At 38.9% G+C, this 24,908-nt stretch overlaps 1 long non-coding RNA gene across 1 annotated transcript; it reads left to right on the forward strand.

Moving 5' to 3' along the window:
• The first annotated feature begins 13,339 nt into the window (after positions 1 to 13,339).
• LOC130708473 (uncharacterized) lies at positions 13,340 to 14,596 on the forward strand. Its single transcript, XR_009008719.1, has 2 exons — positions 13,340 to 13,894; positions 14,255 to 14,596. It is a non-coding gene; the product is annotated as an uncharacterized LOC130708473 (long non-coding RNA).
• The last annotated feature ends 10,312 nt before the right edge of the window (positions 14,597 to 24,908 follow it).

The following is a 24,908-nucleotide window of genomic DNA, read 5'->3' on the forward strand; positions in this document are numbered from 1 at the left end:
TCTTCAGAACCAGTTTTTTTTTTTTTTTAGATTCCATATATATGTGTTAGCATACAGTATTTGTATTTCTCTTTCTGACTTACTTCACTCTGTATGACAGTCTCTAGGTCCATCCACCTCACTACAAATAACTCAATTTCATTTCTTTTTATGGCTGAGTAATATTCCACTGTATATATGTGCCACATCTTCTTTATCCACTCATCCGTTGATGGACACTTAGGTTGCTTCCATGTCCTGGCTATTGTAATTAGTGTGCTCTAATTGTTGATTGCTGCTTCTGGTCACAGAGGCACAGATGAAGAGGCATGCAATCATTGTTGCTGCACCTTTGCCCACTGTTGCAAGCCCCTCCTATTTTGGCTAATGTGATTTCCAGGAAATGTCAAGGGCTGGTGCCATTTTATCCCACTACATGTTTTGCTTTTCCTCATTCAGAATCCAGACATTAAAGACTAGGACATCCAAAAACAAGGGCACATACAGGAAAAATTTAGAAAGTTGCTGGGCATGCCTAAAGTATCAGAAAAGACAGAAGAAGACATTAAGTTTATATCACAGGCTGATGCTCAGCACAGAGAGGCTGCAATAGTTAACAAAAACAAAACCAATAGACAAAAACAATGACAAAAAATAACAAGCCCTGGGGAAGGCTAGAAACCCTGATTTCCAGAGTTACTGAATTATTAAATTCAAGTGTCCAGTGTTCAGAAAAACCACAAGGCATACAAAGAAACAAGAAAGTATGGCCCAGGGACTTCCCTGGTGGTCCATTGGGTAAGATTCCACGCTCCCAATGCAAAGGGCCTGGGTTCAACCCCTGGTCAGGGGACTAGATCCCACATACATGCCACAAGTAAGAGAAGTCCACATGCCGCAACTAGGAAGTCTGCATGATGCAACCAGAAGATCATGCATGCCGGACTTCCCTGGTGGCGCAGTGGTTAAGAATCCACCTGACAATGCAGAGCACACGGGTTTGAGCCCTGGCACGGTAAGATCCCACATGCCGTGGAGCAACTAAGCCCGTGTGCCACAACTACTGATGCCCGCGTGCCTAGAGCCTGTGCTCCGCAACAAGAGAAGCCACCACAGTGAGAATCCCGCACACCGCAACAAAGAGTAGCCCCCACTCGCCGCACCTAGAGAAAGCCCGCGCACAGCAATGAAGACCCAATGCAACCAAAAATAAATTAATTAGTTAATTAATTTAAAAAAATAAATGGATATTAAAAAAAAGATCCCGCATGCCACAACTAAAGATCCCACATGCCATAGCTAAGACCCAGCACAGCTGAAATAAATAAATAAAAATAAATAAATAAATAAAATATTACACACAATAAAGAAAGTATGCCTCATCCAAAAGAAAATAATAATTCAACAAAATTTGTCCCTGAAAAAGACTTAACATAAGACACATTAGACAAAGTCCTCAGAATGACAGTCTTAAAGATGCTTGAAGAATTAAAGGAAGATGTGGAAAAAATCAAGGAAACGATGTATGAACAAAATGGAAATATCGTTAAAGAGATAGAAAACCTTAAAAGAAATCAAAATGAAATTCTGGAGCTGAAAATTAAAAAAACTGAAATTTAAAAATTTACTAGAAGGATTCAAAGACAGTTTTGAGCAGGCAGAAGAAAGAATCCATAAACTTAAATACAAGACAATGGAAATTATCAAGGTTGAGGAACAAAAAGAAAAAAAAGAATGAAGAAAAGTGAACATAGCCTAAAAGAAATAGGGACACCATCAAAAGAACTAACATATGCATCATGGGAGTCCTAGAAGAAGTAGAAGAAAGATAAATGGGCAGAGAGGATACTCAAAGAAATGATGACTGGAAACTTCTCAAATTTGAAGAAAGACATGAAAATAAACATACAAGAAACTCGATAAACTCCAACTGAGATGATCACAAAAAACCCACACCAAGACACATTAGAATCAAACTTTCGAGAGTTAAAGATAAAGAGCAATCTTGGAAGCAGCAAAGGAGAAATTAATCATCACTTACAAGTGATCCTCACTAAGATTATAAGCAGATTTCTCATCAGAAACTTTGGAGGCCAGAAGACAGTGAGCTGATTTATTCAAAGTGCTAAAAGGAAAAAAAACTCTCAAGCAAGAGTACTATATCTGGCAAACTGTTATTCATAAGTGAGAGGAAAATCAAGACATTCCCAGAGAAACAAATGTTAAGGGAGTTTCTGACCACCAGACCTTCCCTGCAAGAAATGATCTTTAAAGTCCTATGAAGTGAAATGAAAGGACAAAGATGGTAACTCAAAGGTGTGTGGAGAAATAAAGATCTTAATAAAGATAGATACATGGACAAATATAAAAGCTTGTATTACTGTGACAATGGTTTGTAACTATACTTTTTGTTTTCTGTATATTTTAAGAGACAAATACAGTGGGATAGATTTAGAAATCAATAACACAAAGAAAACTGGAAAATTCACAAAACGGTGGAAATTAAACAACACACTTTTAAACAACAAATGGGTAAAAGAAGAAATCACTAGGGAAATTCAAAAATAGAGATGAATGAAAACAAAAACATACCAAAACTTATGGCTCTCAATGAAAGTGGTGTTAAGGAGGAAATTTATAGCTATAACAGCTTACATTTAAAAAACAAGAAAGATCTCATATCAACAACCTAACTTTACAACTTTAGGAACTTAAAAAGAAGAACAAACTGAAACCAATCTAGCAGAAGGAAGGAAATAAAGATTAAGCCAGAGATAAATGAAATACAGTATACATAAACAATAAAGAAAATCAATAAAACCAAAAAGTGTTTCTTTCAAAAGAGGAACAAAATTGGCAATACTTTAGCTAGATGGACCAAGGAAAAAAAAGAGAGAAAACTCAAATTACTAACACCAGAAGTGAAAGTGGGGGCATTACTCTCAATTCCACAGAAATAAAAAGGAAAGTACTGTGAATCTTTGTACTCCAAAAAATTGAATAACTTAAATTAAGTGGACAAATTCCTAGAAACACAAAACCCACCAAGACTAAATCACAAAGATATAGAAAGAGAATAGACCTGTAACTGGTAAGGAAATTGAATCAGTAATCAAAAATGTCCCCAAAAATAAAAACCCTGGATCTGCTGGCTTCACTGTGAATTCTACCAAACATTTTAAAATGCACTAATACCAATCCTTCTCAAATTTTTCAAAATATTAAAGAGGAAGGAACAGTTCCTAACTCATTCTATGAAGCCAGCATAACCCTGACACCAAAGCCAGACAAAGATACTACAAGAAAACTACAGACCAATATCTCTTATGAAACTTGATGCAAAAATCCTCAACAAAGTACTACCAAACAAAATTCAGCAGCATGTTAAAAGGATTACGCACCTTGACGGAGCAAGATTTATTCCCGGAATGCAAGGATGGTTCAAAATATGAAAATCAATCAATGTAATATGCCACATCAAGAAAATGAAGGGAAAAAACCACATGATCATCTAAATTGATGCAGAAAAATTATTTGAAAAAAATTGAACATCTTTTTACAATAAAAACTGTCAACAAAATAAGAATAGAAGGAAACTACTTCCACATAATAAAAGCCATATATGAAAAACCCATAGTAAACATGTGATGAAAGATGGAAAGCTTTTTCTCTAAGATCAGAAACAAGACAAGGATGCCCACTTTCACTACTTCTATTCAACGTAATACTGGAAGTTCTAGCCAGAACAATTAGGCAAGAAAAAGAAAAAAAAAGACATCCAAATTGGAAGGGAAAAAGTAAAATTATCTTTGTTTGCAGATGATACAATCTTATATGTAGAAAATCCTGACAACTCCAAAAAAATATGTTAGAACTAATAAATGAATTCAACCAAGTGATACAAAATCAACACACAAAATTACTTGCATTTCAGTACACAAATAATGAACAACCTGAAAAGGAAATTACAAAGACAATTCAATTTACAATAACATCAAACAGAATTAAATATTGATACTTAGGAATTATCTTAACCTTAACCAAGGAAATGGAAGACTTATTCAATGAAAATGACAAAATATTGGTGATAAAAATGAAAGATGACAAAATAAGTGGAAACACATTCCACATTCAAGGACTGGAAGAGTTAATATTGTTAAAATGTCAGTATTATGCAAAGCGATCTACAGATTCAATGCAATCCTTATTAAAATTCCAAAGATATTTTTTGCAGAAATAGAAAAATCCATCCTAAAATTCATATAGAATTTCAAGGGACCCCAAATAACTGAAACAATATTGAAAAAAAAAGAACAAAACTGGAGGACTCACACTTCCTAATTTCAAAACCTACTACAAAGCTATCATAATCAAAACAGTGCAACAAGTGCAACATTGGCATGAAGACAGACATATAGATCAAAGGAATAGAATAACGAGCCAGAAATAAGCTCTTTATTATATGGTGAAATGATTTTTGACAAGGTGCCAAGACCATTCAGTAAAGGACAGTCTTTTCAACAAAAGGTACTGGGAAAACTGGATATCCACATGCAAAAGAATAAAGTTGGAAAGTTGGACCCTTGCTTAACACCGTATATAAAAATTAGCTCCAAATCGATCAAAGATTTAATGTAAGACCTAAAACAGTAAAACTCTGGGAAAAAAAAAACAAAACATGGAACAAAAGCTTCACAACTTTAGATTTGCCAGTGATTTCTTGGATATGACACCAAAGGCACAGGCAACAAAAGTAAAAGTAGACAAATTGAACTTCATGAAAATTTTAAATTTTTTGTCAAGACATTATTCACAGAGTAAGAAGGCAACCCACAGATTGAAATAAAATATTTGCAAATCATATGTCTGATAAGGGATAATTATCCAGAATACACAGAGAACTCCTAAAACTCAACAACAAAAACAAACAACCTGATTCAAAAATGGGTAAAGGACTTTAATAGATATTTCTCGAAAGAAGCTATACAAAAGGCCAATAAGCACATGAAAAGATGATCAACTTCACTAATCCTTCAGGAAACACAAATGAAAGCTGCAATGAGATACGACCCTACACCCATTTAGGTGGCTACAATCTAAAACAACAACAACAAAACAATGTGTTGGTGGTGAAGTGGAGAGATTGGAACCCAGTGCAGTGTTGGTGGGAATGCAATATGGTATAGTCACTGTGGAAAACACCATGAGGTTCCTTGAAAAATTAAAATTGAATTAGCATATGATCCAGCAATTCCATGTTTGGGTATATATCCAAATGAAATGAAAGCAGGGTCTCAAGGAATATCTTCACACCCATGTACATAGAAGCATTATTCACTACAGCTAAAATATGGAAGCAACCCAAATGTCCATCACCAATGAATAGGTAAGCAAAATGTGGTACATACATACAGTGGAAGATTTTTCAGCCTTAAAAAGGAAGGAAATTCTGCAATATCCTACAACATGGATGAGCCCTAAAGACATTATACTAAGTGAAATAAGCCAGTCACAGAAAAACAAATATTATATGATTCCACCTATATGAGGTACTTAGAGTAGTCAAAATCATAAAGCGAGAAAGTAGGATAGTGGTTGCCAGGGGCTAGAGGGAAGGGAGAAAGGGGAGTTATTATTTAATAGGTAATAGAGTTTCAGATTTGCAAGATTTGTTGGAGGGGATGATGGTGATGGTTATATAGCAATGTGAAAGTATTTAATACCATTACACTTAAACGTAGTTAAGAAGGTAAATTTTACGTTATGTGTATTTTAACACAATTTTTAAGAAGGAGGAAAAAGTCTGGCAGTTCCTCAAAAGGTTAAACTTAGAAATACCATATGATCCACCAGATGGTGGATCTACTAGACAAAGACAACTGTCTTTGAAATAACTGTCTTAAGGATGTTCAAAGAACTCAAGGAAGATGTGGTTAAAGTCAAGAAAACAATGTACAAACAAAATGGAAAATGTCAATAAAGAGATAGAAAACATAAAAAAAAATCAAAAGGAAATCATAGAGCTGAAAATTACAACAACTGGCAAAAAAAAAAAATGACTAAAGGAATTCAAAGGCAGATTTAAGCAGGCAGAATAAGGAATTTGTGAACTTGAGGAAAAGAAATTATTGAAGCTGATAAACAGAAAAAGACTGAAGAAAAGTGAAAAATGCCTATGGGACTTATGGGGTACTATCAAACAGATCAACATACCCATAGTTGGGAGTCCTAGGAGGAAAACAAAGAGACAGAGAAATTATCTTAAGAAATAATGGCTGAAAACTTACCAAGTTTGATGAAAGATATGAATACAAACATCCCAAGAGCTCAACAAACTCAAACTAGGATGAGCTCAAAGAAATCCACACCAAGACACGTTATAATTAAACTTTCAAAAGACAAAGACAAAGAGAGAATCTTGAAAGCAGCAAGAATGAAGCAACTTGTCACATACAAAGGATCCTAACTAAGATTATCAGTAGATTTTTTTCATCAGAAACTTTGGAGGCCAGAAACAGTGGGCTGATACATTCCTAAGTGCTAAAAGAAAAAAAAAATGAACAGCTAACAATCCTATAACCAACAAAACTGTCTTTCAAAAGTGAGAAAGTAATTAAGACATTTCAGGTAAACAAAAAATAATGTAGTTTGTGACACTAGACCTGCCTTGCAAGAAATTCTAAAGGGAGTCCTACAAGTTGAAATGGAAGGACACAAGACAGTAGTTTAAAGCTGAATGAAGAAATAATCCTCAAGAAATGTAAATATATGGGCAATTATAAAAGCTAGTATTATTCTAACAACAGTTTGTAACTCCACTTTCTGTTTCCTCCATGATTTAAGAAACTAATACATAAAAAGTTATTAGTCTAAATGCTAATATTATTCAAACTTTGGTTTGTAACTCCACATTTTGTTTTCTACATAATTTAAGAGATAAATGCATTTAAAAAAATTATTAGTTCATGTTTTTGGACACACAATGTATAGATGTAATTTCATGACATCAGTAACTGAAAGGAGTGGGGACAGAGCTGAAAAGGAGCAGAGTTGCTTTATGTTATTGAATTTAAGCTGTTATAAATTCAAATTAGAATGATTTAACATGAGGATGTTAAATGTAATCCCCAAGGTAACCACAAATAAAATAGTTAAAACATGAAAGCAACCCAAGTGTCCATCGATAGATGAATGGATAAACAAAATATGGTGTATGAATAGAATGGAACATCTTTCAGCCTTAAAAAGGAAGGAAATGCTGCCACAGGCTACAACATAGATGAACACTGAGGACATTATGCTAAGTGAACTAAGCCAGTCACAAAAAGACAAATTCTGTGTGACTCCACTCATATGAAGTGCCTGGGGTAGTCAAATTCATAGAAACAGACAGTAGAATGCTGGGGGCCTGGGGGAAAGGAGGAATGAGGAGTTATTGTTTAATGGGTAGAGACTTTCAGTTTTGCAAGATGAAAAGAATTCTGGAGATGGATGGTGGGAATGGTTGCACAACAATATGAATCTATTTAATGTCACTGAACAGTACACTTGAAAATGGTTAAGATGGCAAAAACTATGTTACATGTATTTTACCATAATAAAAAAGAGCAAGGGAGTGGCTGAGTTCCTGAAAACAGGTGTGTGGGTGAGGGGACTGCTCAAGCCTTCAGAGCTTGGAAGTATGAGCTCTGGAGTGTAGTCTTCCCTGTGCTTTCATGTTGATGATTTTGCTTGGACCTCACAGTCATCTGTGCAGAAGGCAGACCCTTACTTCCCCATTTTAAAGATCAGACTAGAAACAATAAATGCTGGAGAGGCTGTGGAGAAAAGGGAAAACTCTTGCACTGTTGGTGGGAATGTAAATTGATAACAGCCACTATGGAGAACAGTATGGAGGTTCCTTCAAAAACTAAAAATAGAACTACCATACGATCCAGCAATCTCACTACTGGGCATATATCCTGAGAAAACTAGAATTCCAAAAGAGTCATGTACCAAAATGTTCATTGCAGCTCTATTTACAATAGCCAGGACATGGAAGCAACCTAAGTGTCCATCAACAGATGAATGGATAAAGAAGATGTGGCACATATATACAATGGAATATTACTCAGCCATAAAAAGAAACAAAATTGAGTTATTTGTAGTGAGGTGGATGGACCTAGAGTCTGTCATACAGAGTGAAGTAAGTCAGAAAGAGAAAAAGAAATACCGTATGCTAACACATATATATGGAATCTAAGAAAAAAAAAAAAAAAAGGTCATGAAGAACCTAGGGGCAAGACGGGAATAGACACAGACCTACTAGAGAATGGACTTGAGGATATGGGGAGGGGGAAGGGTAAGCTGGGACAAAGTGAGAGAGTGACATGGACATATATACACTACCAAACGTAAAATAGATAGCTAGTGGGAAGCAGCCGCATAGCACAGGGAGATCAGCTTGGTGCTTTGTGACCATCTAGAGGGGTGGGATAGGGAAGGTGGGAGGGAGGGAGACGCAAGAGGGAAGAAATATGGGAACATATGTATATGTATAACTGATTCACTTTGTTAGAAAGCAGAAACTAACACACCATTGTAAAGCAATTATACTCCAATAAAGATGTTAAAAAATAAAATAAAATAAAAAAAGATGTTCTTCAGGGAGAAGGAAAATAATACAGGTCAGAAACTCAAATCTACATAATAAAGAGTATCAGAGAATGAATAAGTTGAAGGTGAAATAAAAACATATTTTTCTTATTCTTTTGTTCAAAATAGTATTAGCAGCAAGGTATTCAGTTATGTATGCTTATGTGTGCATGTATGTGTATATAGTAAACATACTCTTACCAAAAAATCCAACAATAGCACTTTTTGGTATTTACTCAAATGAACTGAAAATGTATGACTATGCAGAAATCTGCACATAAATGTGTACAGCAGCTTTATTCATTCATAATTACCAAAACGTGGAAGCAACCAAGACATCCTTAAGTAGGAGAATGGATGAATAAACTGTGATACATCCACAATGGAATACTATTCAGCACTAAAAAAATGAGCTATGAAGCCATGAAAAGACATGGAGGGACCTTAAATGCATATCTCTAAGTGAAAGGAGCCAACCTGAAAAGGCTACAAGCCATATGATTCCAACTACTGTATATGACATTCTGGAAATACTAAAAACTATGGGGACAGTGAAAAGACTAGCGGTTGCCAAAGGTTAGAAGAGAACAAGGGATGAATAGCTGGAGCACAAAAGATTTTTAGGGCAGTAAAACTTCTGTATCATACTATAATTGTAGATACCTGTCATTATAAGTTTGTCAAAGCCAGTAGAATGTATAACATCAAAAGTGAACCCTAATATAGCCTATGGACTTTGGGTGATAATGATGTATCAGTGTAGGTTGATCAATTGCAACAAACAGACCTCTCTGGTCGGGGACGTTAATAGTGGTTATTGATAGTGGAATAGACTGTGCCTTGTAGGGACAGGGAGTAAATGGGAAATTTCTGTGCTTTCTGCTCAGTTTTGCTGTGAACCTAAAACTGCTCTAAAAAAGAACTTATTCATTAAAAAAAAAAAAACATAACCACAGGTAGCAAAGACATGAACAGTATTGTTCTGTTGTTATTTTTATGGTGATTACATTGTTAATTTTCCTTACAGGAAGTGAGGAAGTGTTTTAGATATATTAGTAAATTTCTAACCACCTGCTCATTCCCTTGGGAATTCTAAGAGGTTTTAGAACTCATTGGGAAAACCACTTACTCTCCACAGAAATGCAGCTTTAGTATTTAAATCCACATTTAATCACGGAAATAAAAAGGAACACAGTGTTAAGTGGGTAGCCTTGCAAACGTCTTAAACACTATTGTGCAAACCTGCCATTGAGAAGTCCAGCTCAAAGAAATCCAGCAAAGGGGATTGGCATGTTGTCAAACTCGTCCTACTCCCTGTGGATCCTGAATGTTTGACTCCAGAAACCTGGCACTTAATTTTAATCAAGATTTTCAAGAAGACACAGGACATTCCTACTTTCCTTGGCTCCTTCCCCATTTCCAACACAAATAAGATGTGCTCTGGGCTCAGGACTAGCATTGCCACACACCCGAACACTCAAATGTTTGGAATGAAGAAGGAGTGGTTATTAATTTCCTCCAGTCTGTGACATAAAAAACAAACAAACAAACAAACAAACTCAGTTTGAGAGCTCAAGGTTGCAGACAAAAAGCACAATAGGATTTCATTTTAAAAATCTGATTGAACACAACTCGGTCCAGAATTTGGGAGAAGGAAAGATTTCGGGGCTCCACCTAGGAGGGTCTGGACCCTGCATTTGGAGGGCACTTTGCTCAAGATGGAGAACAAGCTGACTTTCAAATCAAGTAATTATGAGAAACGAGGAGAATAGGGACTATAAGGAGTTTAGAGCCTCCCTTGGCCTCCGCTTGGCGCTGCCCTGATTCCACCACCTCCTTTCTGAGCGCCTCTCTGAGTCCCTACCACTTGGACCAACATGGCAGCTCATGATGGGCTTTTATGTTGCCCTATACATAATTTGGCTTGAACTTTATGCTAACTAGAACAACCCGTCTTGTGGTCTATGAAACATACATTGTACATCTGCTTTAACCATTAAAGAAAAGGGTGCATTGTCCAGGGGTAAAGAGTGTCCATCTGGAAGACAGAGATAAATGCCTCCCTTCCTGGGGCGCCTTTGATGATAAGGCTTCCTTCCTACGAGCTAAGGCCATACTGACTCGCTGTGGATGTGCCAATCTGTCTTTCTTGAAACCTTGAAGAAATGTACCCCCATCAGGTTTGATGTTCTGTTCCGACAAAATATCAAACTGTCCTGAAAACCATGCTTCTCTGGAGCATTTCCTCAGAGCTATCTGAGAAGCTGTCTTCTGGGCTGTAGTCCCCAGTTTGGCTTAAATAAAACTCTCCTCTATTCTTACTATAGATTGGTTTATTCAGTGTTTCCAGTGACATCAGCAATCTTAGCGAGCACCCTGTCAAACCCCTTCATCTACAGATCAGGAAACTGAGGTTAAGAAAGGTGGAATGACTTACCTGAGGACACCAAGAAAATAAGCAGCAAGCACAGAAGGGAGGTCAGTCACCAATAGGTTACCCTTGTTCACTGTGCCAAGATGAATTGTGCCAACTGTCTGACTCCTTCCTTTAAACCTTGCTGATTGAGGTGGGAGGAAGAAAGGGCGTGAAATATAAACATGACACAGAGAGTCCTTTTGCCTTATTCTCTGATCATATTTTTGTTCAGGGTACATATGAATGCTTTCTTCAACCTAGATGACCCAGATGAAGCCACAGGTGTGCATGTCTGGTCCACCTCTGCTGGGGATCCTGGCAAGTCACCTAGTAACTCCCTAAATTGGCTCTGAACACATCCTCCAACTTCCAGGTAATGGGTCCCTGCCCTTCTGTCACCACTGAAACTGGAACTTCTCCAATGATTACAATAACTGCCAGTTATTACTGTCTATTACTGTGCTAGGTGCTTCATATTTATTAAACCATTTTATCTTCATGATAATCCAAGAGGGAATTACCATTTCCATGGTACAGATGAGAAAACTAAGAAAGCAGAGGGATTCTTTTAAATGTGCGGAGAAGGTTAAAGCTAGGACAGGAGACCAGACCCATTCACCTGGGCCTGGGCTACACTCATTCCCCCGCTCTGGGGACTGTGGCCTTCTGTCCCCACTCCAGCTCCCAGACATGGGCCTGCAGCCTTCCCAAAAGAATCAAACTTAAATCTTTTTTTTATTCCATGAACACATCACAGCTGGAACCCAAGCTAGACCCAGAGCCTGGGGCTCCTTGACTATCTAATAAAGAAGATTGGTATGATTACTTTGTTTCAGGGTCTTCATCTAATAAAGAAATGTAATAGATGGAAAAATAGAGAGAAGAAAGGAGAAGTGAGGAAGGGAGAGAGAAAGATACTAAAGCAAACCTCCCTATACTGGCTTATCTCACTACCCTGGGGGTATTCATAGTAGTGCAAAGCAGTGCATCAATACATACATGCATACATATACATACACACATGCATGCACATACAAACACATGAATGCATGTGTATATGCAGGAGTGTGTAGACATGAATATATATGTAATGTATGTATTTGACTCTAATGTATAAAACTAGTAAGGATTGGTTGTACATGATTGTGAGTCATTGAAATGGAAATGCTAAATGCATGTGAAAAGATGCTTCCTGAATGACAAATGCAAGTCATCCATCTCAACCAGTGGAACAGGAAGAGGGGACACTTGGGCATCCCACGATCACCTGGTGGGATCTGAATAGCTCCGACTTCTCTTTTTCCCTGTCACTGGGGAAGGTCGTTAACTGTGCTGGGTGGAAGGTGCCCCGCCCCTGCCTCTGTGCCTTTGCCCACGCTGTTCCTGTCTCCTGAAAACCTCATTCCCAACTCCCTACTCAACCCCTCAGTTCATCCTCCTCCTCCTTAAATGGCCCAGCTTAAGTCTTCCTATTCCAGGAAATTTTTTCCTGATCAACACAAGCTCACAACTCTTTTCTTGTCTGAAACCCTATACAATGAGTTCTTCTTTACTGTTATTTATTGCTGAGATTGTCATGAGGAGTTAGGGAGATAAGTGACATAAAAGCTCCCAGCACTAAGTCTAAAACATGATAGGTACTCAACAGTGAAGACTGCTATGACTATGCTGGAAATAACATAGAACAGGAAGCAAAATAAAAACAAAAATATAAGTTTCTTGTAGAAATGTTTCATTTTAAAACATCTGGATTTTTTTTTCCCACACAATAGTAGTAAGGGTCTAGGTGAATGTAGATTACGTGCTAGACACAGTTCTGAGCACTTAGCATGTGCTGTCTTGTTCTGTCTTGTTTATTCCCCCACGGTCATCCTTGGAAATGGGTTCCACCATCATCCTTGCTTGACAGATGAGGGAACGAGGCACACAACTAGGAAGAGGGTGTATGGGGCTTAACCCATCCTCCAGACCACTCTGCACCCCCTTGCTCTCCCCAACACGAAGCACAGATCTTGTAAGGTCAGAAGGTTCACCTTCAAAATAGCATTTCCTTTAAAAAAATGTTTTTTTAAATTTTATTGAAGTATAGTTGATTTACAATGTTGTGTTAGTTTCTGCTGCACAGAAAAGTGACTCAGTTATATATATATATATCCTTTTTCATATTCTTTTCCATTATGGTTTATCACAGGATATTAAATATAGTTCCCTGTGCTATACAGTAGGATCTTATTGCTTATCCTATATATAATAGTTTGCATCTAAAATAGCATTTCCTTTTGTCCAAGCCCAAAGCCCAAAGCCCAAAGCCCCTGGTGACTTTAAGTTCACTGTTCTGTTTGTATGACCAGCAGAGTTTAGAATTGCAGTGTGCCTGGGACTTCCCTTTAAACAGCATGCTTCCCACTGCCTAGTACAAAAGCACAACACAGGAGAACAACAAACATTATCAAGAGCATTTTTTCTCTTGAGTGTATTCATTTTAGCAGTTCAAATTCATTTTTCAAGTTTCCTATAAGCAGTTTCTCTATTAAATTGGACTCCTCAGAACTCATGTGAACTCTTCACTCTTTTTTTCCTTCCCTAGTAAATTAGATTTGTTTTGTTTTGTTTTCTTTTGGAAATAGGATTTTGATTAAATTTTGTTTCCTTTGAAAGAATAAAGCAGTGAAAAGAATAAAACACTTTTAAGCAGGTAAAATTCTGTTCTTCTCAGGAAGTGGAGAAAAGTTCACCGGCAGAACCCAGGGAAGATCTGGGCTGATTCCAGGCTGGCGTTGGGTTAAGCTGCAGTGCCTGATTCAGGGGCAACCGCACTGGGCAACCGTCCATCTGAGAGATGAAAATCCCTCAACTGCTGCTGGGGTGAGTCTCCTTGGTGGCCCAGATGCATTTCAGGGCCCAGCGCTCACTCCTGGCAGAAGCACTGCCCTGCAGTGGGCCCTGGAGCTGCCTCCAATTCAGACATGGCCAGCTCACTCAGGGATCACGCAGGGGCCATTCAGGGCTCCCCCATTTGGCTTGATGAACCTTCAAGAGAAGGTAGGCCACTAGAATCATTTTCTACATTCCAAATATTTATCTGATATGATCTTTGAGCCCTTTATAAAGATATTCTCTACAGGTGCATAGTAGTAGTATTAAAGATCATCAATTAAGAGAAGACATTTTAATTAAAAACTAATATAGTCATTGGAAAGAATGTTTATATTTTGCTCATTATAGGGAACAGAGATAGAGTTTGCTAAGGACCAAGGACTCCTGGCCCTGGGTCCTCTCAGTGGCTTCAGAACCAGGATGGCCTCTGCCACAGTGTTTCCCAGAGCTGCTCCCATCCATCGACTCCTCCTATTCAGAGAAGCGGAGAAAACCTGTCTATAACAGGTCTCCTAAAAGACAGTGAGGGGTTACGGGGTCCCAGCTCATGCAACTAACTTATTCCTGCCTCTCTGTACCTTGATGGGTAATGGCCGGACCACAGGAAGTATTTGCAACTCCTAGAAAAGAAGGGGATTACAAATTAACACAATGTAAATATAATAAAGTAAAATGTTATCCTAAAACAGAGAGGTGCACAACTGTTTTTCTTTTACAATGTGTCTCTGTCTCTAACTAGCTAGGTGACTTTGAACAAGTCACTTTATCCCCTGTCCTTCCGCCCCTGAGTTGTTCCCTCTGAAAAATGACTGAATTTGAACTTGATGGCTCCTGCATGCCCTTCATGCCCCGCAGTCCCGGGCACTCTGGGCTGCCATGCGGGGATGATGGCTTCTTGGCAGCTGAGGCATCAAGTGAGAGCAGCATGGTGTACCAGGTACTTGCAGCCACAACTTGATTTAATTTAAACTGTATTTCATGAGGTAGATATTAATATCCCCATTACAGATGGGAATACAGAGGTTTAGAGAGAATAAATGATATACCAAGGTTCCTAGAGCTGGTTAAGTGGTAGAGCCTGGATTCAAACCTTGAAAACCCATGCTTTTGGTGGCTCTGCGTTGAGATCCTGCCACTATGCTAGACATTGGAGTAACAACCCCAGGTACACAGCACTTACCAGGAGCCAGACACAGTTCTAAGCACTTTGCATATACTAATTTGCCTAATCCTCACAACGGTCTCATGCCATTTCACAATTGAGGAAACTGGGGCACAGAGAGATTAAACAACTTGCCCAAGGTCACAGAGCTGGTATGTATAGGAGGGATATTCATAAACACAAATGATAACTTAGAACTGGGTTTCTCCTTTAAAATAAAGTATGGAAATACTATTTTTTTACATCTATCTGTAGAATATTGGCACAGAAATTTTTCCAATACCAAATCATCTACCTTTCAAAACTTCCTCCAATACTAAGATTCTGTTCCCCAAGAAACCTAGTCTCAGCGTCACCCCAGGACCCTCAGGTTGGGTATACTATAAAATACATTCGTTTCTAGAACAATTAATTTATCCTTCTTTAAGAGGGCTCTCCTAATTATGTTAATCTGCACTTTAAAAAAAATGTGTAACGTAGTTATCCAAAACTTGAAAGATGAATAGGATTCTATAACATTATAAATTGTTTATTTGTAGTATCCTGAACTAAAACTTAATAATTTCACCAAGCATAAAATAAGCTCTTCTTTAAGTAAAATGCTGGACAATCATTGCTTGGACAATCTAAGATCACCCTTTTGAAGTTTTTCAGGATTTAGGATTCAATATAACATTTTTAAATGACTCAGTGTTTATACAACACCAGCACAGGGAGATGTGGGTGAAGGTGAGAGAGCAAAACACAGTGCTCATATATTTTATAATTATTTATTGAGTATGCACTAGATACTTGTGAATACAGTGATGAAAATATTGTCACAGCTCCTATCTTTGGTCAATGGAGAAGGCAGACATTAATTCATACATACACAACTACATACTTAGGTTTTATTACGTGAACCCAAGAAGTGCAGAGTCCTGAAAAATAAAGAAGTGCAGAGTCCTAAGAGAGCTTATAACTCAGGGAGGGGAGAGCTCCCTGAGAAAGTAATGTTTGAGCTGAGATCTGAAGGATATATATCTCAGATCGTGGTTGAGAGATGAGAGCATCCTAGGTACAGAGTGTGCATTCCAGGTACATGTGCCAAGACGCACAGAAGAGGAAAGGAAGGGCTAGTGGGGATGGGACACAGGAGGAAGGGCGCTTAAGGATGGGGCTTCAGGTAATGGTGTGGCTGGCACAGTGGCACATCCAACTCTACTCCCTCTTTCCCGAAAACAGAACCCCACTTTATTCAGGCAGTGGGCAGAGACCCCTTGATCTCAGGGAAGGCAGGCCCAGCCCCCAGACTCAAAAGGTAAGTCATAACCGGTTGGCTAATTCTTTGCCTCCTTTCCCGGTGACCGGAGAGGGGTTGGCAAGTGGCCAGTTCTGACCAATAAAGGAAAAATGCAAGCATGCTGGAGGGTTCTTGGGAAAAATTAGATTTCCAAATAAAACCTCAGAGATCAAGAGAAGACATCGTTTTTGCCTTGCCCCTCTTGTCCTGACTGTATGTGACAGTGCGGCACTGTGGTCATCTGGAATGCATGACAATCTTAACAACACAAAGCCACCGGGTGGAGGATGGCAGAGTGGAAAAGTAGCATCTGGGTCCTTGACATTTCCAAGCCTCTGAGCAAACCCTGGAACTGCCTCCCCCAGGCTCCTTGATATGTAGGATCATGGAAGGCCTTTGTTTAAGTCATTATTGCTCTGGTCCTCTTATTCACAGCCAGATGCAACCAAAACTGATATGTGGGGGAAGACATTTGTTTCAGTGGTCTATTGTTAAGTCATGAACCACCTCAGAACTTGATGGCATAAAGTAACCATTTATTATTATCTCTCACAGTTCTGTAGGTTGACTGTGCCCAGTTGGGCAGTTCTCACTTGAAGTCTTACAGATGGTTGCCGTCATACAAAAGCTGCAGTCATGTGAAAACTCAACCAGGTTGGATGCCCAAGGTGGCTCACTGACGTGTATGTTGGCTGGGTGCTCCGCTGGGGCTGTCAACCATTGTGCCTATTCATGGCTTTTTCACGCAGCTTTAGCAGCTCACAGTATGGTGGCTGGTTTCCTAGAGGGAGTATTCTAAAAAACAGTGTTCTAGCAGAAACAGTAAAGTTTTTTATGACCCACTTTCAGAAGCCACATGGCATCACTGGTCAAAAGCAAATTGCAGAGCCAACCCAGATTCAAGATGTGAATACCAGGAGGTGTAATTCAGTGGGAGGGTCGTCTTTGAAGACTAGGTGCCATACAGCTGAAGGATTTTAAGTGATGAGTGATGTAGTCAGATGGTTGCTGTATCGAATGGATCGGTGGAAAGGAAGATAAAATAGGGAGACCAGTGAAGTGGCTTTCGAGGATTGTGATTGACTCCAATATCCATTCTGTTCCTCCCATTGTGTATCAGCAAATCATCCCTTCTCTCCTTTACACTGACTGATTCAGGTGTGGACAGATCCAAGTCATGCAGACCAGGGAGACTTGAGCAGAACTCTCAGGGTCTCTTAGAAAATTCGTTCCTTGCCCTTAAGAAAAAAACCTCTTGAAACCAGTCTCTCTCTTTGCCTGGACGTGAACATGGAATCATGCAGAACTGATTACCATCAGCTGCTGTCTTATAGCCAGTGAGGAGTACTGGTCTTAAAATTATCTTGATATTGGTCTTACAAAGAAGTTGATACTGTGGGTAGTGGAACAAAGATCTCAGAAGAACCAGAGGCTTCAATAGCTTTGTTGAGCCACAGGCCTGGAGTTATCCAGGGATGACCTGAACCTCACTTTTTAAATTTTTCACAAATTATTTGATTGATTGATTATCACTGCATATTTTGCAAGGCTACAGGTATAATTAAAGACATTAGAGCAGGTGTCCAGAAGGACAAGGGATGAGAATGGGAGTGGGGACTGGAGACAAAGTGGGGGGAAACGAAAGGATGGATGAATAAAGAGACTACAAGTGATTTATAAACTTAGCAGTCTGAATAACTCAACTTTATACCCCTACAATAATAAAAATAATAATAATGAATTGAGAGCCCTTAAGAAATATTATCTAAGAAAGGGTTGCAGGAATGGATTCAAGGGTGTGTATACAAAACTACCTGTTTGATATACTGCAGGGTAATGGGAGATTTAAGGGATTTTCAGTTAATTTTAATATTATACCAACAAATCTATTTGATTTTAGATCCAAACAGAAATTTTTCTACATCCCACAATAAGATATTTTTCCACTGTTCAATACACATAAATCACTGATAACAGTGACTGACACATAATGCTAAATACGTTAGGTAAAATACTATAAAGAACAATTAAAGATACAACTTTGCTTAATTTTGATTTTTTTCCCATTTAGTACATATACTATATACACATATACATATATACTTATGTATATTATAGCTTAAGAATTCAGATAAAAGCACGAGGTTTATAAAAATAAAAATCTGTCCTGGCCCACCCTTCCCCACCCCAGATTCCCATTTCCAAAAGGCAACTACATCTTTTAGTTACTTCTAGAAATTTCTTTATATTTTTAAGCAGCTTGCTCTTCTTGTATTTATGATGTTTTCATTTTGCTGTTATTCATTAACAACATGTTATAGAAGATGAAGATTCAGGTGTCTTAACATTATCCCTCACACACATTTCAACATTTCACCAACTCCCATCTTCTCAATATAGTTGAACCCATTTTTCAGTTAAGTTCATTCACAGTGTTTCTATTATTAAATGACTTTAAACGTTGTTCACTGTCAAGCCAAATAGTGATTCCTCTCTGTAACATTTTTCTTCTGGGTTTAATTGCCTCTTTTTGTTAATTTTCTTGATGTTGGACCCACTTAGATCCATTCCTTCTGTTCTCCATCCCGTTAATCCAATTTGGCCTAGTCACACTTAGGCCTGCCCACAGCTGTCATCCTGGAATCTCCTTCCCTTCTTTTCTGTGTGAGGTGTCCCATGCCATCTTCTTTCTTGTTTTGCTACTCATTTGGGAGTGGCATATCACCCAGGAGTTTCTTGAGAAAGAGTACCAAGGTGGATCGGTTATTAAGAACTTGTGTGCAGGCATCAGTGCTGTTCTGTTTTCCAGACATGGAGTAACATCACACCTCCTCGCCACATGAGTAGAAGTGGCATGTCACCTTCATGCCACAGCACTAATTGCTAGTGTGAAACTGGCAGTAACACAATGATAGGTGATGTCCAGGATGGTGGCTGTTGTGTTGGCCTGGATCATGAAAAAGGGCAGTGTTGCAGAAACTCCCCTACTCTCAGATTTACAAAGGGGTGTAGCATAAGCAAGAAATAAACTTGTCATAATAAGCCACAAAGATTTGGGGGATGGTTGTTACTGTAGCATCACCTAACTGATGCTAATTGATATACACTGTATGTCTTCATTCTACTTTTATTATTGAGTAATAGTTAATGATAGACTCCTTTGTTGGAAATCATTTCCTTCAGAAGTTTGAAGGCATTGAGGACTTCCCTGGTGGCGCAGTGGTTAAGAATCTGCCTGCCAATGCAGGGGACAGGGGTCCCATCCCTGGTCCGGGAGGATCCCACATGCTGCGGAGCAACTAAGCGCATGTGCCCAACTATTGAGCCTGCGCTCTAGAGCCCACGAGCCACAGCTACTGAGACCGTGTGCCACCACTACTGAAGCCTGCATGCCTGGAGCTGGTGCTCCGCAACAAGGGAAGCCACTGAAATAAGAAGCCTGCGCACCGCAAGGAAGAGTAGCCCCTGCTCACAGCAGTGAAGACCCAACACAGCCAAACATAAATAAAATTAATTAATTAAAAAAAAAAGTTTGGGGCTTCCCTGGTGGCGCATTGGTTAAGAATCTGCCTGCCAATGCAGGGAACACGGGTTCGAGCCCTGGTCTGGGAAGATCCCACATGCCACGGAGCGACTAAGCCCGTGAGCCACAACTATTGAGCCTGCATGTCTGGAGCCTGTGCTCCGCAACAAGAGAGGCCTGCGCACCGCGATAGAGTGGCCCCCGCTTGCCGCAACTGGAGAAAGCCCTCGCACAGAAACGAAGACCCAACACAGCCAAAAATAAGTATAAATAAATAAATAAATTTAAAAAAACAAAAAACAAAACAAACAAACAAACAAACAAACAAACAAAGTTTGAAGACATTGGTCTATGCTGTCTGGCTTCTAATATTGCTAATGAGAAGTCTGACCCTATATTTACACTTGATCCTTTTTATATGACCTGTCCTCCTATCCCCCCCTTTTAGAAGATTTAGAAGCTTTCTTTATTTTCATTTTTCTTTAACTTTACAATGGTATAAGTAGTTGTGGGACTTCTGATAATCAGTATGTTGGGCACTTGAGGGAGCCTTTCAATCTGTAAACTCATGTCCTTTGGGGAATTTTCTTCTATTATGTCTTAGATTGTTTCCTCTCCATCTTTTCCTATGTGCTGTCTTTCTGGAACTCAAGTATATGAATCTTGCAATTCCTAAACTGTTTCTCTCATCTGTGTGTCTTTTGTCCCTAATTTCTATCTCTTTGTTTTTTGGTTATATTTTCTGGGACATTTCTTTAACTTTATCTTTCAATACTTTTAACACATTCTTTCATTTCTGCTTCCATGTTTTTAATTCCCAAGAGCTCTTCCTTATTACCTAGATGTTCCTTTTTATGACATATGGCTCTTGCCTCATGGTTGCATTATATTCTTCTTCTTTCCATGAAACTATATTTTTTCCTTCTTCATTTCACATTAACCCTGTTTCCCCAAGTTCCTTTTTTGTAAAATAAGCTTTTTATTTTACAATAGTTTTAGATTTACAGAAAAAATTGTGATGATAGTAGAGTTCCTATATAACTCACAACTAGTTCCCCTATAATTAAACAGCTTATACTAGTATGGTGCATTTGTCACAACTGCAAAGCCAGTTGTGCCAAGCTCTTTTTATTCTTTGTTTTGGTGTTTTTCTTTCATGTTAAATTATTTTTTCAACTCTGCAGTGACTCTTGGATGACCATTAATATTTAAGAGTTAGGAAAATCCTGATATATAAAGTAAATGGGCGGAGATTAACCAAGATGGCGGAGTAGAAGGACGTGCTCTCACTCCCTCTTGCGAGAGCACCAGAATCACAACTGGCTGCTGGACAATCATTGACAGGAAGACCCTGGACTTCACCAAGGAGGACACCCCACGTCCAAGGACAGAGGAGAAGCCACAGTGAGACGGTAGGAGGGGCGCAATCAGAGTAAAATCAAATCCCATAACTGCTGGGTGGGTGACTCACAGACTGGCGAACACTTATACCACAGAAGTCCACCCACTGGAGTGAAGGTTCTGAGCCCCACCTCAGGCTTCCCAACCTGGGGGTCCGGCAAAGGGAGGAGGAATTCCTAGAGAATCAGACTTTGAAGTCTAGTGGGAATTGATTGCAGGACTGTGACAGGACTGGGGGAAACAGAGACCCCACTCTTGGAGGGCACACACAAAGTAATGTGTGCATCGGGACCCAGGGGAAGGAGCAGTGACCCTGGGGGAGACTGAACCAGACGTACCTGCTGGTGTTGGGGGGTCTCCTGCAGAGGCGAGTGGTGGCTCTGTTTCACCGTGGGGATAAGGACACTGGCAGCAGAGGTCCTGGGAAGTTCTCCTTGGCGTGAGCCCTCCCAGAGTCTGCCATTAACCCCACCAAAGAGCACGGGTAGGCTCCAGTGTTGGGTTGCCTCAGGCAAAACAACCAACAGGGAGGGAACCCAGCCCCACCCATCAACAGTCAAGTGGATTAAGGTTTTACTGGGCTCTGATCGCCACAGCAACAGGGAGGGAACCCAGCCCCACCCATCAACAGTCAAGTGGATTAAGGTTTTACTGAGCTCTGACCGCCACAGCAACAGTCAGCTCTACCCACCACCAGAGCCTCCCATCAAGCCTCTTAGATAGCCTCAACCACCAGAGGGCAGACAACAGAAGCAAGAAAAACTACAATCCTGCAGCCTGTGGACCAAAACCCACAGTTACAGAAAGACAGAGAAGATGAAAAGGCAGAGGGCTATGTACCAGATGAAGGAACAAGAAAAAACCCCAGAAAAACAACTAAATGAAGTGGAGATAGGCAACCTTCCAGAAAAAGAATTCAGAATAATGATAGTGAAGATGATCCAGGACCTCGGAATAAGAATGGAGGCAAAGATTGAGAAGATGCAAGAAATGATTAACAAAGACCTAGAAGAATTAAAGAACAAACAAGCAGAGATGACCAATACAATAACTGAAATGAAAACTACACTAGAAGGAATCAATAGCAGAATAACTGAGGCAGAAGAACGGATAAGTGACCTGGAAGACAGAATGGTGGAATTCACTGCTGCGGAACAGACTAAAGAAAAAAGAATAAAAAGAAATGAAGACAGCCTAAGAGACCTCTGGGACAACATTAAACGCAACAACATTCGCATTATAGGGGTCCCAGAAGGAGAAGAGAGAGAGAAAGGACCAGAGAAAATATTTGAAGAGATTATAGTCGAAAACTTCCCTAACATGGGAAAGGAAATAGCCACCCAAGTCCAGGAAGCGCAGAGAGTCCCATACAGAATAAACCCAAGGAGAAACACGCCGAGACACATAGTAATCAAAGTGGCAAAAATTAAAGACAAAGAAAAATTATTGAAAGCAGCAAGGGAAAAACGACAAATAACATACAAGGGAACCCCCATAAGGTTAACAGCTGATTTCTCAGCAGAAACTCTGCAAGCCAGAAGGGAGTGGCATGAAATACTTAAAGTGATGAAAGGGAAGAACCTACAACCAAGATTACTCTACCCAGCAAGGATCTCATTTAGATTTGATGGAGAAATCAAAAGCTTTACAGACAAGCAAAAGCTAAGAGAATTCAGCACCACCAAACCAGCTCTACAACAAATGCTAAAGGAACTTCTCTAAGTGGGAAACACAAGAGAAGAAAAGGACCTACAAAAACAAACCCAAAACAATTAAGAAAATGGTCATAGGAACATACATATCGATAATTACCTTAAACGTGAATGGATTAAATGCCCCAACCAAAAGACATAGACTGGCTGAATGGATACAAAAACAAGACCCATATATATGCTGTCTACAAGAGACCCACTTCAGACCTAGGGACACATACAGACTGAAAGTGAGGGGATGGAAAAAGATATTCCATGCAAATGGAAATCAAAAGAAAGCTGGAGTAGCTATACTCATATCAGATAAAATAGACTTTAAAATAAAGAATGTTACAAGAGACAAGGAAGGACACTACATAATGATCCAGGGATCAATCCAAGAAGAAGATATAACAATTATAAATATATATGCACCCAACATAGGAGCACCTCAATACATAAGGCAACTGCTAACAGCTATAAAAGAGGAAATCGACAGTAACACAATAATAGTGGGGGACTTTAACACCTCACTTACACCAATGGACAGATCATCCAAAATGAAAATAAATAAGGAAACACAAGCTTTAAATGACACAATAGACCAGATAGATTTAATTGATATATATAGGACATTCCATCCAAAAACGGCAGATTACACGTTCTTCTCAAGTGCACACGGAACATTCTCCAGGATAGATCACATCTTGGGTCACAAATCAAGCCTCAGTAAATTTAAGAAAATTGAAATCATATCAAGCATCTTTTCTGACCACAACGCTATGAGATTAGAAATGAATTACAGGGAAAAAAACGTAAAAAAGACAAACACATGGAGGCTAAACAATACGTTACTAAATAACCAAGAGATCACTGAAGAAATCAAACAGGAAATAAAAAAATACCTAGAGACAAATGACAATGAAAACACGACGACCCAAAACCTATGGGATGCAGCAAAAGCGGTTCTAAGAGGGAAGTTTATAGCTATACAAGCCTACCTAAAGAAACAAGAAAAATCTCAAGTAAACAATCTAACTTTACACCTAAAGAAACTAGAGAAAGAAGAACAAACAAAACCCAAAGTTAGCAGAAGGAAAGAAATCATAAAGATCAGAGCAGAAATAAATGAAATAGAAACAAAGAAAACAATAGCAAAGATCAATAAAACTAAAAGTTGGTTCTTTGAGAAGATAAACAAAATTGATAAGCCATTAGCCAGACTCATCAAGAAAAAGAGGGAGAGGACTCAAATCAATAAAATCAGAAATGAAAAAGGAGAAGTTACAACAGACACCGCAGAAATACAAAACATCCTAAGAGACTACTACAAGCAACTTTATGCCAATAAAATGGACAACCTGGAAGAAATGGACAAATTCTTAGAAAGGTATAACCTTCCAAGACTGAATCAGGAAGAAACAGAAAATATCAACAGACCAATCACAAGTAATGAAATTGAAACTGTGATTAAAAACCTTCCAACAAACAAAAGTCCAGGACCAGATGGCTTCACAGGTGAATTCTATCAAACATTTAGAGAAGAGCTAACACCCATCCTTCTCAAACTCTTCCAAAAAATTGCAGAGGAAGGAACTCTCCCAAACTCATTCTATGAGGCCACCATCACCCTGATACCAAAACCAGACAAAGACACTACAAAAAAAGAAAATTACAGACCAATATCACTGATGAATATAGATGCAAAAATCCTCAACAAAATACTAGCAAACAGAATCCAACAACACATTAAAAGGATCATACACCACGATCAAGTGGGATTTATCCCAGGGATGCAAGGATTCTTCAATATACGCAAATCAATCAATGTGATACACCATATTAACAAATTGAAGAAGAAAAACCATATGATCATCTCAATAGATGCAGAAAAAGCTTTTGACAAAATTCAACACCCATTTCTGATAAAAACTCTCCAGAAA

This window comes from Balaenoptera acutorostrata, chromosome 6 (genome assembly GCF_949987535.1).
Source record: "Balaenoptera acutorostrata chromosome 6, mBalAcu1.1, whole genome shotgun sequence".
NCBI classification, from domain to species: Eukaryota; Metazoa; Chordata; class Mammalia; order Artiodactyla; family Balaenopteridae; genus Balaenoptera; species Balaenoptera acutorostrata.